We start from the raw sequence: 13,707 nt of genomic DNA, 5'->3' as shown, positions 1-13,707 counted from the left end.
AGGGGAGGGGGGGATAAAGAAATTTGTGACAATTTGTTACGTGGGGGGAGGGGGGAGTCAATTTTGGGCAATTTTTGCGTTACGTAATTGATGAATGGTCCCTATGGTTACAAAACAAAATTTGTTGATTTGTCCACATCGGTTTCTCGGAATTTTCTGAACCGATTTTGACAAACTTGATTTTAAATGAAAGGTCCATCAGCTGCTGTTGAATTTTGTGTGGATCCGAGTTCTGGTTCCTGAATTACAGGGTGATACGTACGATCACGCAGCAAATTCCGATTCTAACGAATTTTGCGATGAATGTAAAAAGGTGAATTTTTTTTCCAAAATGTGCACAACTGTTGAATTTGTAGATCTAGGTCCCCAACAGTCATTCAAAGGCTCTTTGGTCACACTGGCCACCATCGACGGATCCTGAAGTATCCAAATTCAGAATAACGGTTATATTGGTTTCTCTAAAATGGCTAGACCGATTTGATCAACTTAGTCTCAAATGAAAGGTGTCGCGTCCCCGGAAACTATTATTAAATTCCATCTCCATCCGACTTCCGGCTCCGGAGTTACGGGTTGTGGAGTGCGATCACATAGAAAACTCTGATTCAAACCGATACCGCGATGAATGCAAAAAGGTGCTCTTATATATGTACTTGCCAAGTGTAATAAGAATAAAAGACATTTCCATAATGTTATATTGTACGAACCAGCTATTATATCATAGTTTGGAGAAATGAGAAAGGCACAATTGCACCTCTAGGTGGATTAAAACAGGTTTTAAATATTTTTGTTCGATCATGGATGTCTGTTCTCTGTGCTAAGGCCTTTGCCTAAGACATGATAACTATAGAGTGCTATGCAATTCCTTTCACACACACACACACCCACACACACATCCACACACACACACACACACACACACACACACACACACACACACACACACACACACACACACACACACACACACACACACACACACACACACACACACACACACACACACACACACACACACACACACACACACACACACACACACACACACACACACACACACACTAATTGCGGGTTTGCTAGCTCGCCTATATTATTTATAATGGTGTTAAAATGCTCTATGTCGCTGTAAAACTATTTTCAATTTGTTTTCCTCCACCTATGAAAACAAATCGTTGAACACACTAATACAGTTACGGATTGTCAAGTACTCTACACTGAGAAACAAAAATATGCAAAGTTAGCATACTTTCTATTCCCGTCTCTTTTCTTCTGCTGTGATTTTTCTGCATTTTCATGCATATACTTCTAGTAAACATTCAATGAGTGGATAGACCGAGTATGTCCAATGCATAAAATTTACAGCAGAAGAAACGAGAGGCAGATAGAAAAGTATGCTATCGATGCATAAATAAAATTCTGCGTGTTTGAATATTTTTATTTCTCAGTGTACGAAATATACTGCTGGCAAGGGGCCGCCCAGTAAACGAAATGATGACTAAGGCTACTGTACACCTCGGGAATTAGATCGCGGGATTTGGGCTGAGATTTTGTGCCGGATTTTTATCACGGAAAATTTTCCGCCGTTATCTTCCAAACTGTCCAAATAAAACTTCTGCTGCTTTTAAAAAATATCAGTTGTTTCAGAACAGCACAGATTTTTAAACGAAATAAAAACATCATTTTTCCCGACGGAAAAAATTCACGTTGAACTATTGCTGCCCGGATTTTCGACGTGGAGAATTTAAAAAACCACGTGACATTTTTCAGAATCGGGTTTACACTTCAGGAATGTTGATTTTCCGTGTAGACTTTTTTATTCGTCACGGAAAATCGAAAATCCATCTCCCATTTGAAATACATGGGGAAAAATTTCGTGATCAAATTCTCGAAGTGTACAGTAGCCTTTAAGGGACCATTCATAAATGACGTAGCATTTTTTGAGTGATTTTTAACACCCTGCTCCCCCATCGTAGCATTTTGTCACAAACCTCTAAATACCCCTCTTGGTGATTACTTAGCTTGACGGTTACTCTCCCCCTATTGACCCCGCAAAATTAAAAAAAAATGTAAAACGATGTTAGTTATTCCCCTATAAAAAGCTACGTAGCATGACATGACCCCCTATCCCCTGTCGTCACACATCATCACAAAATACAAAACTCCCCTTCTTCCATATAATGCTACGTCATTTATGGATGGTCCCTAAGGCTAGTTTACAGTTCGGAAAACGTGTCACGGGATTTGGATCCCTGTGTATTTTAAATGGAGCTCGGGATTTCAAATCCCGCGACGGGAAATGAGTCTACACAAAAATGACAGTTTTCATGAAATGTAAACCCGTGAAACATCATGGGATTTTAAAACTTTCCACACAGAAATCCGACCGGGAACAATTCAACATAAATTGTTTCCGACGGGGAAAATTGTATTTTTTTCAGGTTTAAAATTGAGTGATTTTTTTATACTGTTGGTGTTTTTTAGAAGCAGCAGAACTTTTGTTTTGACAGTTTGGAGAGATCTCGGCGGGAAATTTTCCCTGATCAAATCCCGTGGCCCATTTCCCGAACTGTAAACTAGCCTTTAGGCGGGTTAAAATAGGTTTGTTCCAGTACCTGTACTCTCTTCTTCTCATTTTTCTTCTTTTGGTAGAAAACCGGAGTAAAAAGGAGCGAACCGAAACAAAACTTATGGCAACAGAAGGGCCCGCTACGTCAATTGTTTGTGCTTTTCTTCTTCATATCCTCTTGTTTTTTCGGCTTCATCAAAGAAAAATGACACAGAAAAAAAATGTGCACACCTGTATCCGTCTTGATCAGAGATAGACCGTTCCAACATTAAATTATGGTCTTGTCAAATTTTGGTTTTGTCAAACTGCAAATGACGTGAAAACCCAAGACGATACCAGATAAGCAGGGCTTGGAAAATGAATGAGCTGAAAAAGAAACGAATGAGCTGAAAAAAAATCGTTATGATGATACGTGCTTATGCAAGTATGTGTGGATACATTCGTTCCTTTTTCTGTTTCCTCGTGTTGTTGCTTCGGTGTCAATAGCGGCAATTCATTCGAAGGCGAAGGCAAGCGTTATACTGAACTCTATTCTTGTTCGTTCGGATTGAATTTGAATGAATGGTGAAAACTCTGCAGATAAGGTAAAGAGTTCTATGCAAACGATTTCACTCACACTACTTGGGGGTTTGTTTTCCTCCAGCTGTCATATATAAAACTGTCAGTCAATTTAAACATTTGAATTAGCTCTCGTAAAGTATTTATAATGGTGTTGAAATGCTCTATGTCGCTGTAAAACTTATTCGGGGGACGTACAATTCCGGGTGGTCATATTCCATCATGAAAATAATCCGACCGAAAAGTTATTTTCGATTTGTTTTCCTCCATCTATGACAGGTGGAGGAAAACAAACCGTTGATCACACTAATACAGTTACAGATTGTCAAGTACTCTATAGGCATACGTAAAGCGAGAGTTTTTGTTTTACAATTGGCAAGATCTACATTGAGTAAATACTGCTTCACTTCCCACAAAAAGAGATTATTAAAAACAAAATTAATTAAAACAATGTTTTGAATATAGAAACTAGTGCTTCCAGCCTTTTTGAGGTTCTCAAGGCGTTTGCCACCAATAATATTATTGTATACACATGCATACACCTTATGCAGATTATCTTGAATCTGTTTTGCGTTTGCCAAATCTGCCACTCTTCTTATTCTTATATGGACACGCTCTTCTTCCCTTTGGGCAGACCATCGGTTGAAACTAGAAAAACTCTAAAAGAGAACTGCGGAGAGAAAAACAGCATTTTTGGCAACGTATGCCCCGGCATTGTATGGCAACACGTCCAATGTTATCAGGATAGGCAATGTTCGATTGGATTCGTTTTTTGACAGCTAAACGCGAAGAAATGGTGTGACAAAAGCATGCTTTGCTCGCACAGATGTAGAATACATACGGAGCCGGTGCTTCAAATGTGTTAATATAGGGTGAAGTGCCTATTTTCACCATACTAAGGAGGGCGCCTCACTGATTCATTAATTACTCGGCCTACAAACAATGGAATACGCACAAATTGGCATCAACAGCTTTGCTTCGTTATTAAGTACCAAGATAATAACATACATGCGCTGAAAACAGTGAAATTCTCGTGTTTGAGCGAAACGAAAACACGAATCGAGTGCCCCTATTGTTGCGCTACCATTTGACTCAATGCGTTAAACAAAGATGGCAGACACTGCTCTAACCAACGGCTTCAAATGGGTAGCGTGGTAAAAGAAACATAGCGATAATGGGCTCATCACCCTAGTTATTGCGAATCTTTTTTAAAATCCACATCGTGACATATCAGCCATGCGCCGCCAAGCCGTGCGCCGAATCACGCGCCTATTCACTTTGCATTAGTGCAAGCGAAAAAACGATTTGACGTTTATTTTTGTTTCGTTCGCACTCATGTGTGAAACAAATCGACGAAATGCTAGTTTTTCTCGGGATAGACAATATCAGAATTTTCGGATGAAAAGTGATTTGGGCGAGGAATATTGCAATTTTTTTTATAAAAAATACACTTTAACTTTAATTCAAATCTAATGATATGCAACGGAATGGGAAATTTTCAAATGTTTCTTCATGATTATTGTTAAAAAATCAGAATTCCTTCGTTAACTATTTTCCTTCATTTCAAATCTGCAATATATATTGCAAATATTGTAGGAATGTTTTTGGTGAAATGCTGAAAATGCGTTTGCAACACTTGTTACTAAATGAATGGTGGGGGAAAGATACATATTCATTTTGGTTATGCTAGCATTAGTAGCAGAAAAAAATGGAAAGACATAAATTTTCGAAAATTTCAGATTCCTAGATTAAAAATATGGGAGGATACTGTCTGGGATATAATCGGAGTGTCGTGAGTACACTTCAGAGTGTTCAATCAAATCTGATATCTCGTTAAAATGGGATTTTTTTAATGATTAGTTAGAATAAATATGGTTAGAAAATGAACATTTGAAAATCTTTTTCCTTTTGCCAACTATTTTCCTTCTGTTCCAATCTTTGAAAATATTCAGCTTTTTGTTAGCGGCTGCGTCCCCAAATGCGCACCAGAGGTGGGAAAAAACCGGTTGAGTACTGGTACGGTGAACCGAATCTCCACACGTGTTTGTGCTTTCTTTTACATTGTGTGCGGTTTTGCCGCTGGTTGTGTTTCAACGAGACACGAAAACCAAACCAAGTTTCGTTTATACAGCACCGCAGTTTGGTTTTGATTTTCGTTTACCGGTCCACGAGTATGGGAAGGAAACACGAGAACACGGCATATATATACAAGGCTAGCTCGTTAGGGTTTAAACATTTGACGAGCGGGCGTCATAGAAACCGTCGGCGAAAACAATTCGATGAAAGTCATATATTCTTTGCTGCTAACGGATGATCGGCACCTGGTAGATCACAAGAAAGCTATCTCGATGTCCAAAACCTTTGCTGGGAACAGAAAATTACGGTTTTCTATGGCTGCAGCCAAACACCCACTTTTCGCTAATAATTACATAGATGCCACTGTTATCTACTGTGTCTAGTGTAATTATAGCGTAATTAACATCAAGAATCCATTACACATTTTTTCCTTCGTAAGAGCTTAAATATTGTTAATTATCAACTTTCGAGAAATCCGTTTGCTTATCTCAACGATTTCTCTGATGTCACCAAAACCTGTCAATTGAGTTCTTGTCACCTGGTCTCACGAACACTTCTGCAGCTTCCTGATTGAAAACAATCCCATTTGCTTTTGCCGTCTTTGTTTATTAATTTCCACCAGCTAGTGATGAAGTGTTTGTGTCATGTGACGTACATAAGCCGTAGAAAAGCCTCGTTTCTGTGAGCCGTGCACGAGAATAGTTCAATCACGATTTCAACTTCCCGGCCACACAGTGGCACCTCTCCATATAAAGTTGTCGCAAATTATAAAAATTAGTTCATGTGGCTAAAAATGGACTTTTAACTAATTTTGGGTCGCTGAATCCATTTTTGCTCAGTTTTGAAATTCCATAATTGTTTTCGACTGTTTTATGTAAACCCATTTGAAGGCGTTGGTCGTTAAAGGGTTAATATGCTCATTAATAATATTAACCACCCCCATCATATAGCAGAAATGGTTGACAAAACTAGTAAAAATCACAAATTTTGCAGTAATATGATGTTGTTTATGCGACCACTTTGTAAGAAGATTTATGAGCCACAGGGTGTCTCCATATGAGTATATTAAAAAACATAGATATGAATGCTTCGGCGCAAAAATGCGCAAGATGAGGCCTATATATCTTGAAACTACACTAAATTTTGAATCAGATTCATGATAAGTGACCCATGGAAGACCATCTCAAAAATTGGAAGGCGTATAAAGACAAATTACTGATATGACATTCAATGTCTTAATTACTTTTTCTTGATGCAGAACAAGCGTAAATTCTGCACAAAAAGCTTACATCTATAGTTTAGCATATTCATTCTTCTTTCCAAAGAATTCAAAATAACTCCAACCGGCGGTGTAGTTCTTGTTGAAGTTCGAAGGTACGAGCAATGCTTATAAATTGAACAGAAATCCTCGACATCACTTGCTTCAGCGGTATGTTAAAAATTCATTTTTTGTCCGACTATCGTAAAATTTTGAGATAATTTTATTCAAACCGAGAAAAAAATAAAATAAATATTTACAAAAGAATTACACGACATTGATTTTTGGGGTTTTGTAACTCGTCGTGCCACTGCACAGTGGTTTAAAACGCGAAAAACGTGATCGTTTTGAATAACTTCGAAATGGTTCGTTGAAGCGATATACAACCTTCGGAAGAATTTGTGACAATAGAACGCCCCTTCTTTCTAAATAAAAAAATTGTTGATTAATCCTCCTATAAGTGAGATGCAAAATTTATTTCTCGTATAATTAAAGATAGCGAGTTGAAGTATTCAGCAAAGTTGTAGTAAATTCTCTTATAAGAAACTTTACCGAAGGTGAAAATGTCCTATCTTTAATGGTTTTTAAGGTATCGAGCATTATTTGAGAAAAGACCCGGAAAATAATTTTTTTCATCATAACTTTTTTTCAAGATTTTTTAGAAGGCCACAATGTTCTACAGGACTGTCACAATTAATGAAATACATAATTTTTGTGAACAAAGTAATAAATTATGTTGAACCGTTTTTGAGATATTCACGTTTTTTGTTTGAAATACGGCCTACTTTGCTCTCAAATAACTCATGAACGGGCAAAAACGGGCAGACCACTCAGTATGGGTTTGAAAGTAATACAAAAATGCTATAAGCATCTGAACAAATCCTTTGTATCCGGTTGTATCCAGGGCTCTGGTAGCTAGAGTCGAAAAAGATGTTTTTCTAGTCTAAAATCATGGTATGAAACATATTCGGTGAAGCTGAAGAGATAAAGTGGTAGTGTCTTCAGAAAAGTTTTAGAGAATACTTTTACAAGAAACATTGCCGAAGACATCGGCTTTCTATCTCTACTGGTTGTTTAGATAAGGTGCACCATTTATGGAAACCCTACAAAAATGGTTTCATTTGGTAATCTCGCATGCTTTGATTACTTGTGTCGCATTATCGCTGTCTAGTGTTGTGTCAGATTTTGTGTGCAGAAAAACAGTTTTGTTGGCTTAATTTGAATTTGCAGTTTTAATCAAGTGTGACGTGAAACAATTGCGATTCGTGTTGTGTTACGGCAGCGTACATTACTGAACTTTGCAAAAGTCATGTCATCGGTTACAGGTATGCATAAATGTAGATATGTGAATTTTTCAATATATTATCCCGTGAACTGTCAGTGACATGCATATAAATATACTCAAATGTGTTTTTCATTTTGCTTATAAGTATAAAATATATGATAATAACTTAACCATACCATGATACTGCTGCTATATTCAACATTACTAAAAATGCCACTTCATCTAGGTGGAATTGAATACCGCAAACAAATCAAAACGACAATTCGACCCAGATGCATTGTTCATGTTGGATTTAAGTGACTCTGACGAAGATTCTGATGCGGATGAGTGTAATAGCGATGGTGAATAGTAAACGAATTACTATAAGAATATTCCTTTTTCAATTATATACCAATGCAAATTCAACAGTCAATTCTTCGCAAACACGAACAATCAATCCTATATTGATGGTCCAAGTCTTGGTACTACATTTCATTGTGGAACTTGACCTTCTCTATCGACACACTTTGAAGTCAATGTCAGGGTTTATGTGCCGCCTACTTATACTAAAAATCCTTTCTCATTAGGGCTTGACCATACGACTACTGGCTTATAAACCAGCGTATTACCCGTACTACCACCGAACAATTCACTTTATCCAAAACCCAGTAAAGATAGAAAGCCGATATCTTCGGCAATGTTTCTTGTAAGAGTGTTCTCCAAAACTTTTCTGAAGACACTACCACTTTATCTCTTCAGCTTCACCGAATATGTTTCATACCATGATTTTAGACTAGAAAAACATTTTTTCGACTCTAGCTACCAGAGCCCTGGATACAACCGGATACAAAGGATTTGTTCAGATGCTTATAGCATTTTTGTATTACTTTCAAACCCATACTGAGTGGTCTGCCCGTTTTTGCCCGTTCATGAGTTATTTGAGAGCAAAGTAGGCCGTATTTCAAACAAAAAACGTGAATATCTCAAAAACGGTTCAACATAATTTATTACTTTGTTCACAAAAATTATGTATTTCATTAATTGTGACAGTTCTGTAGAACATTGTGGCCTTCTAAAAAATCTTGAAAAAAAGTTATGATGAAAAAAATGATTTTTCGGGTCTTTTCTCAAATAATGCTCGATACCTTAAAAACCATTAAAGATAGGACATTTCCACCTTCGGTAAAGTTTCTTATAAATGAATTTACTACAACTTTGCTGAATACTTCAACTCGCTATCTTTAATTATACGAGAAATAAATTTTGCATCTCACTTATAGGAGGATTAATCAACATTTTTTTTATTTAGAAAGAAGGGGCGTTCCATTGTCACAAATTCTTCCGAAGGTTGTATATCGCTTCAACGAACCATTTCGAAGTTATTCAAAACGATCACGTTTTTCGCGTTTTAAACCACTGTGCACTGTGGGCCGTTTTGACGTATGCTGCGGGTGGAATGACTGCTGTTGTTGGGTGCATTTGGCACTGCGAGCAGTGTTTTGATCGATTGTTAAGCTACCAGTACACTGTTTGTCATAACGTGAAATATTTGATGAAGCAAAATTTGATCAAATGAACGTGTTTGACAAACAAATTTGACAAGACCAGTACACGAGATCAACTGTTTAACAAACTTTTTTCATCAACCCTCTCAGAAATCGGCTCAAAGCGTTACTGCCTTTATGCATTAGTTGGACGGTAACGGTGATGCTTGAATCGTCGATTCGAGCGCGGCGAGCGGATTCGGGCAGTATTCGTGCATCTTTTTATCTCGTTCGTTTCGTTTATTTATTTTTTCTGACTTCAACTGCGCGACTTTGAAAAAGCGGTTATGTTTTCGTCGTGCGGGTCATTTTATCGGATGCGGAATTATATTCGACGCGGTTATTATTATTATACTTTCGACAACCAGCTCATGATGTGGAGAAAAGTAACTGGAGGAGATATCTTAGCCGTAGGATTAAAAGAGGGACGCTTCAAAATGCCTAACTTTACTACGTAGGTAAGCAAGACTTAATTGAACCGATCAAAAATATTAAATATTTGCATTGATGCGTTACCGGACGTTACGCCTAATATTGTTTGACAAACATAATAAAACAAGTTTGATGGATCAGTACACTGTTTGTCAAATATAGTCAAACCGGCGTATATGTCAAACAAATCGCCATGCGAAAAAAAAATTGTGCTGTTTGAACTTCATGAATTTTCAAGAGTGCAAACACATGAAATATTTGTGTTAGCGCAGAGATGCCAAATGATTTTCCAGAAAATTTGTTTTATTTTTATGAATGGTCGAAGCAACTATATCGCACTCCTTTGTTCGTGATTATGCAGAGTGTGATCAAATACAAATTAAATACACCAAGGTCCCATACAAAAGGGTAGTCATTTTATGACTCACCACGCAATTAAATTTGTCTACCCTTCGTGTTGACAGGTCGAATTGTAGAAGAAAAATTAATTTAGAAGCGCTGTTCGATCAAAGCATGCTGTTCATATATGATTGAAATTTTCATTTAATTTGTTTTCATTTTATAGAGTACTTGGCAATCTGTAACTGCGTTTGTGTGTTCAACGATTTGTTTTCTTCCACCAGTCACAGGTGGAGGAAAACAAATCGAAAATAGCTTTTCAGTCGGATTTTTTTATGATGGAACCTGACCAACCGGTATAGACTTATCCAGCCGCGTTGGTACTGTGCCGTTTTGACGTTTGGATTGGGAGGAAAACAAACCACTCCAGGGCTTAAGGGGAGGGCGGTAGTATAAAATTGCGAGATCTTGGTGTGCGTATTACAAACGTCAGATATCTATAGAGTACGTCTCCTGAATAAGTTTTACAGCGACACAGAGCATTTCAACACCATTATAAATACTTCAGGCGAGCTATTTCGAACGTTTAAGGCTCAAGTTACCTCAAGGCTTGGTAGTGTGCGTTAGAAAAATTGTGTTCAGCTTTGCCACCAGATTATCCATTTAAACCTTTTCAAAACTCAAAAGGAAGAATATCAATCGATTTATTAGATCATCACGAATCAATTCATGCAAAATACCTGCTGGAAAAACCATCGGCTTAGCTGAATGGTGCTTTTGAAAAAGTGGCTGTGGTTTTTTCATTGCGCTGTTGTGTTGCGTACCCCAGCACGGTGTGGTAGTGTGACAAAAAATCACAGCCACTTTTTCAAAAGCACCATTTAGCGAAACCGATAGTTTTTCCAGCAGCTATTTTGTATGATTTGAATCGTTGTGATCTAATAAAACGGCTGATATTTTTCTTTTAGAGTTTTAAAAAGGTTTACATGGATAATCCGGTGGCAAAGCTGAACACAATTTTTCCTACCTATACTACCCAGCGTTCAAAACTAACACATGCTCAAAAAAGGTAACTTGAACCTTAAATTGGCTGAGTTTTATGTATGTCAGCTGGAGGAAAACAAAACCCCAATTAGTGTGTGTGAAAGGAATTACATATAACTCTACAGCAACAAAGATCTACCCCTAAAAAGTTTAGGCAGACTTCAATTGGACAAAAAATGATTAGAACGGGAATTTGAAAAATATTTAATCCTCTTGTATTGTTGGACATACAAAACGGCGATAAACACGGTATGGATTTTAGTTGCATTTCTTGCTCACTTGTTTATGTACTTTCTCACATTTACAGTTAAGTGGCCATATTTCTCCCACATCTCCGACAGGTGTGGTTTCTGCGCTGGCCTATGTAGAGCACGCTTTCGGCGCGTGCTTGCCGTTACGGAAGAACGAAAGGAACAAATCAGGTGCACCCTGACAATGCCAAATTCCTCCATTGCCTCGCTAGTGCAATCTAACTACATTACATGTTACAAACGCCGCCGAACCCTCATACAGCAGCTAATTATTTCCGAAAGCTGCTTTCAGATTTGGCCTAGCGCGGAAGAAGTTGACATCAAAGTTGATCCAGAGCTAGTACACGAGGACGCGGACGATGAGCGATCAGATATCGAAAACGCAATGGAAGATGCTGATGAATTAAACATTTTCCTTTGGAACCAAAAACCGAAATGCGCATCAAAGGTCAGAAAGAATGGGAAGATTTACGTTATTAGCGGGATGGGAGAGGAAAAAGTTGAAATGGGTGATTTGCAGAGCGTTTTCGTCGATTTATGGATCCAGATCGCAAGATGAAACAAAACAGTTCGAAGGGAGAAAAGGGATCTGCTGGTTTGCTGCTAAAGAAGGATCGTTCATTACCCATTCGGAACCGATGTCCATATTGTAATGAAGAGTTTGCGGACAAGTACCGGATGCCGACGCACATTCGATGGCACACGAGTAAGATAAGGTTTTACTTATTTTCTTTTCTGTAAATTCCAATTATATACTGTTTAATGTTACAGGTGAAAAGCTCTTCAAATGTGTCCCCACTGTTCGAAAACTTTCACTCAATCGATAACGCTGAAGGTACACGTCAGGTTGCACACCCGGGAAAACTCCGTACGTGTGCGAATACTGCGACCGAGGGTTCACTCAATCCTACAATCTGACGGTGCACCTGCGAACCCAACACAACCAGATAATGGTATAGGACGCGAAGTCGACGTGCTGCCCGAGCACAAATGTCGAGTATGTAGCAAGGTCTACCGATCGGCGAAAAGTTTCCGGCTGCACGAGAAGTTGCATGCCACCGGAAAACTGGTCGATTGTCGCGATTGTGGTAAAAAGTATAACATATGTGTCCAAATGCAAGGCTTCTAATACCGACGTGAAGGAAAAGATGTACTCGTGTAAAATCTACAGCCAAACATTCAAGCATCAGCAAAGCGGGGTGTACCACATGAGCAAAGAGCAACAAAAACAAACACAAACGGTTCGACAGAGGTTTTGAGAGATCTGGAGACGGACGAAGGAGAGGCGATTTGCCGAAGCCAAAATAACTTTCTCGTCCATACATAGTATGAAATAAGGATTTGTGCCCTCCTGTACAAAGACAACAAATTTTCACCCTAGTGAGAAATTTTGGTTTTTACCAAATTTTCCTCCTTAGGGTGAAATATAGCATAGAACTTTCTCGTTCCCAAATTGTTAAAGCTACCAAGCACAACACCAGGCAACTTGAGCAATTAATCCTGAGCATGTTTTTGGCAAGTGGTGAGGATAGGGTATCCGTTTATTGGGTAGTATTTGGTGCACCAACATTAGTAGCGTAAATATACAGCGCCAGACGCAGGTTCCGTTTGATGGATTCGATGGAATCGCTATCGACAGACTCTTCATCATCTCGACTTCCTTGAGCTCATTCAGTACTTTATGATGAAATAACAATAGTCAACACAGGCTACGGTCCGACCAGGATGTAGAATTCAACTAGATACATTCGACAATAATACCACGCAAGACTGGCAGTATACTCAACTGCTGTAAGCTTTTCAAAAGCAGCTGATTCTTGGTGAACTATCGGAAAGAATTCAAAAGAAATGGCATTTGCTTACATTTCAGCATGTATCAAACAATTGAATTCAAATAGTTTGTACCTTTCCGATTTATTTGAGGCATGATTTTCCTGGAAAGACAAATACCAACAATATCAAAATAGCGCCGATTTTTTTTAACGTGGCGAATGAATTATTTAAAGCCACGTAAATAAAACAATCAATCAATCAGCCGAATTTCAAACCTTAACTTTTTTTCGCTTTGACAACAAATTCTGTCAAAACAAATGTTTCGCGTACGGCGTATTTTGCTATCCTGAATGAGCAAAGCACGTTTGTCAAACTTCTCCATCAACATGTTTGACAAATTTCTCTATTAACAATTTTGACAAACTTCTCCATCAACAAGTTTGACAAACTTCTCTATCGACAAGTTTGACAAACTGCAGCGTTACGTTGTTTGAAGTTTTGACAAACTGGTCAGTACACTGTTTGACAAATAGACAAATAATCGCTTTGACAAACACGAATGAAAAATTTGACAAACTGTGTTTGATCAAATATTTGAAGAGCCA

The sequence above is a fragment of the Topomyia yanbarensis genome, chromosome 3 (genome assembly GCF_030247195.1).
Source record: "Topomyia yanbarensis strain Yona2022 chromosome 3, ASM3024719v1, whole genome shotgun sequence".
Taxonomy (NCBI): Eukaryota; Metazoa; Arthropoda; class Insecta; order Diptera; family Culicidae; genus Topomyia; species Topomyia yanbarensis.
The sequence above is the reverse complement of the archived record's forward strand: the minus strand, read 5'-3'. Positions refer to the sequence as shown.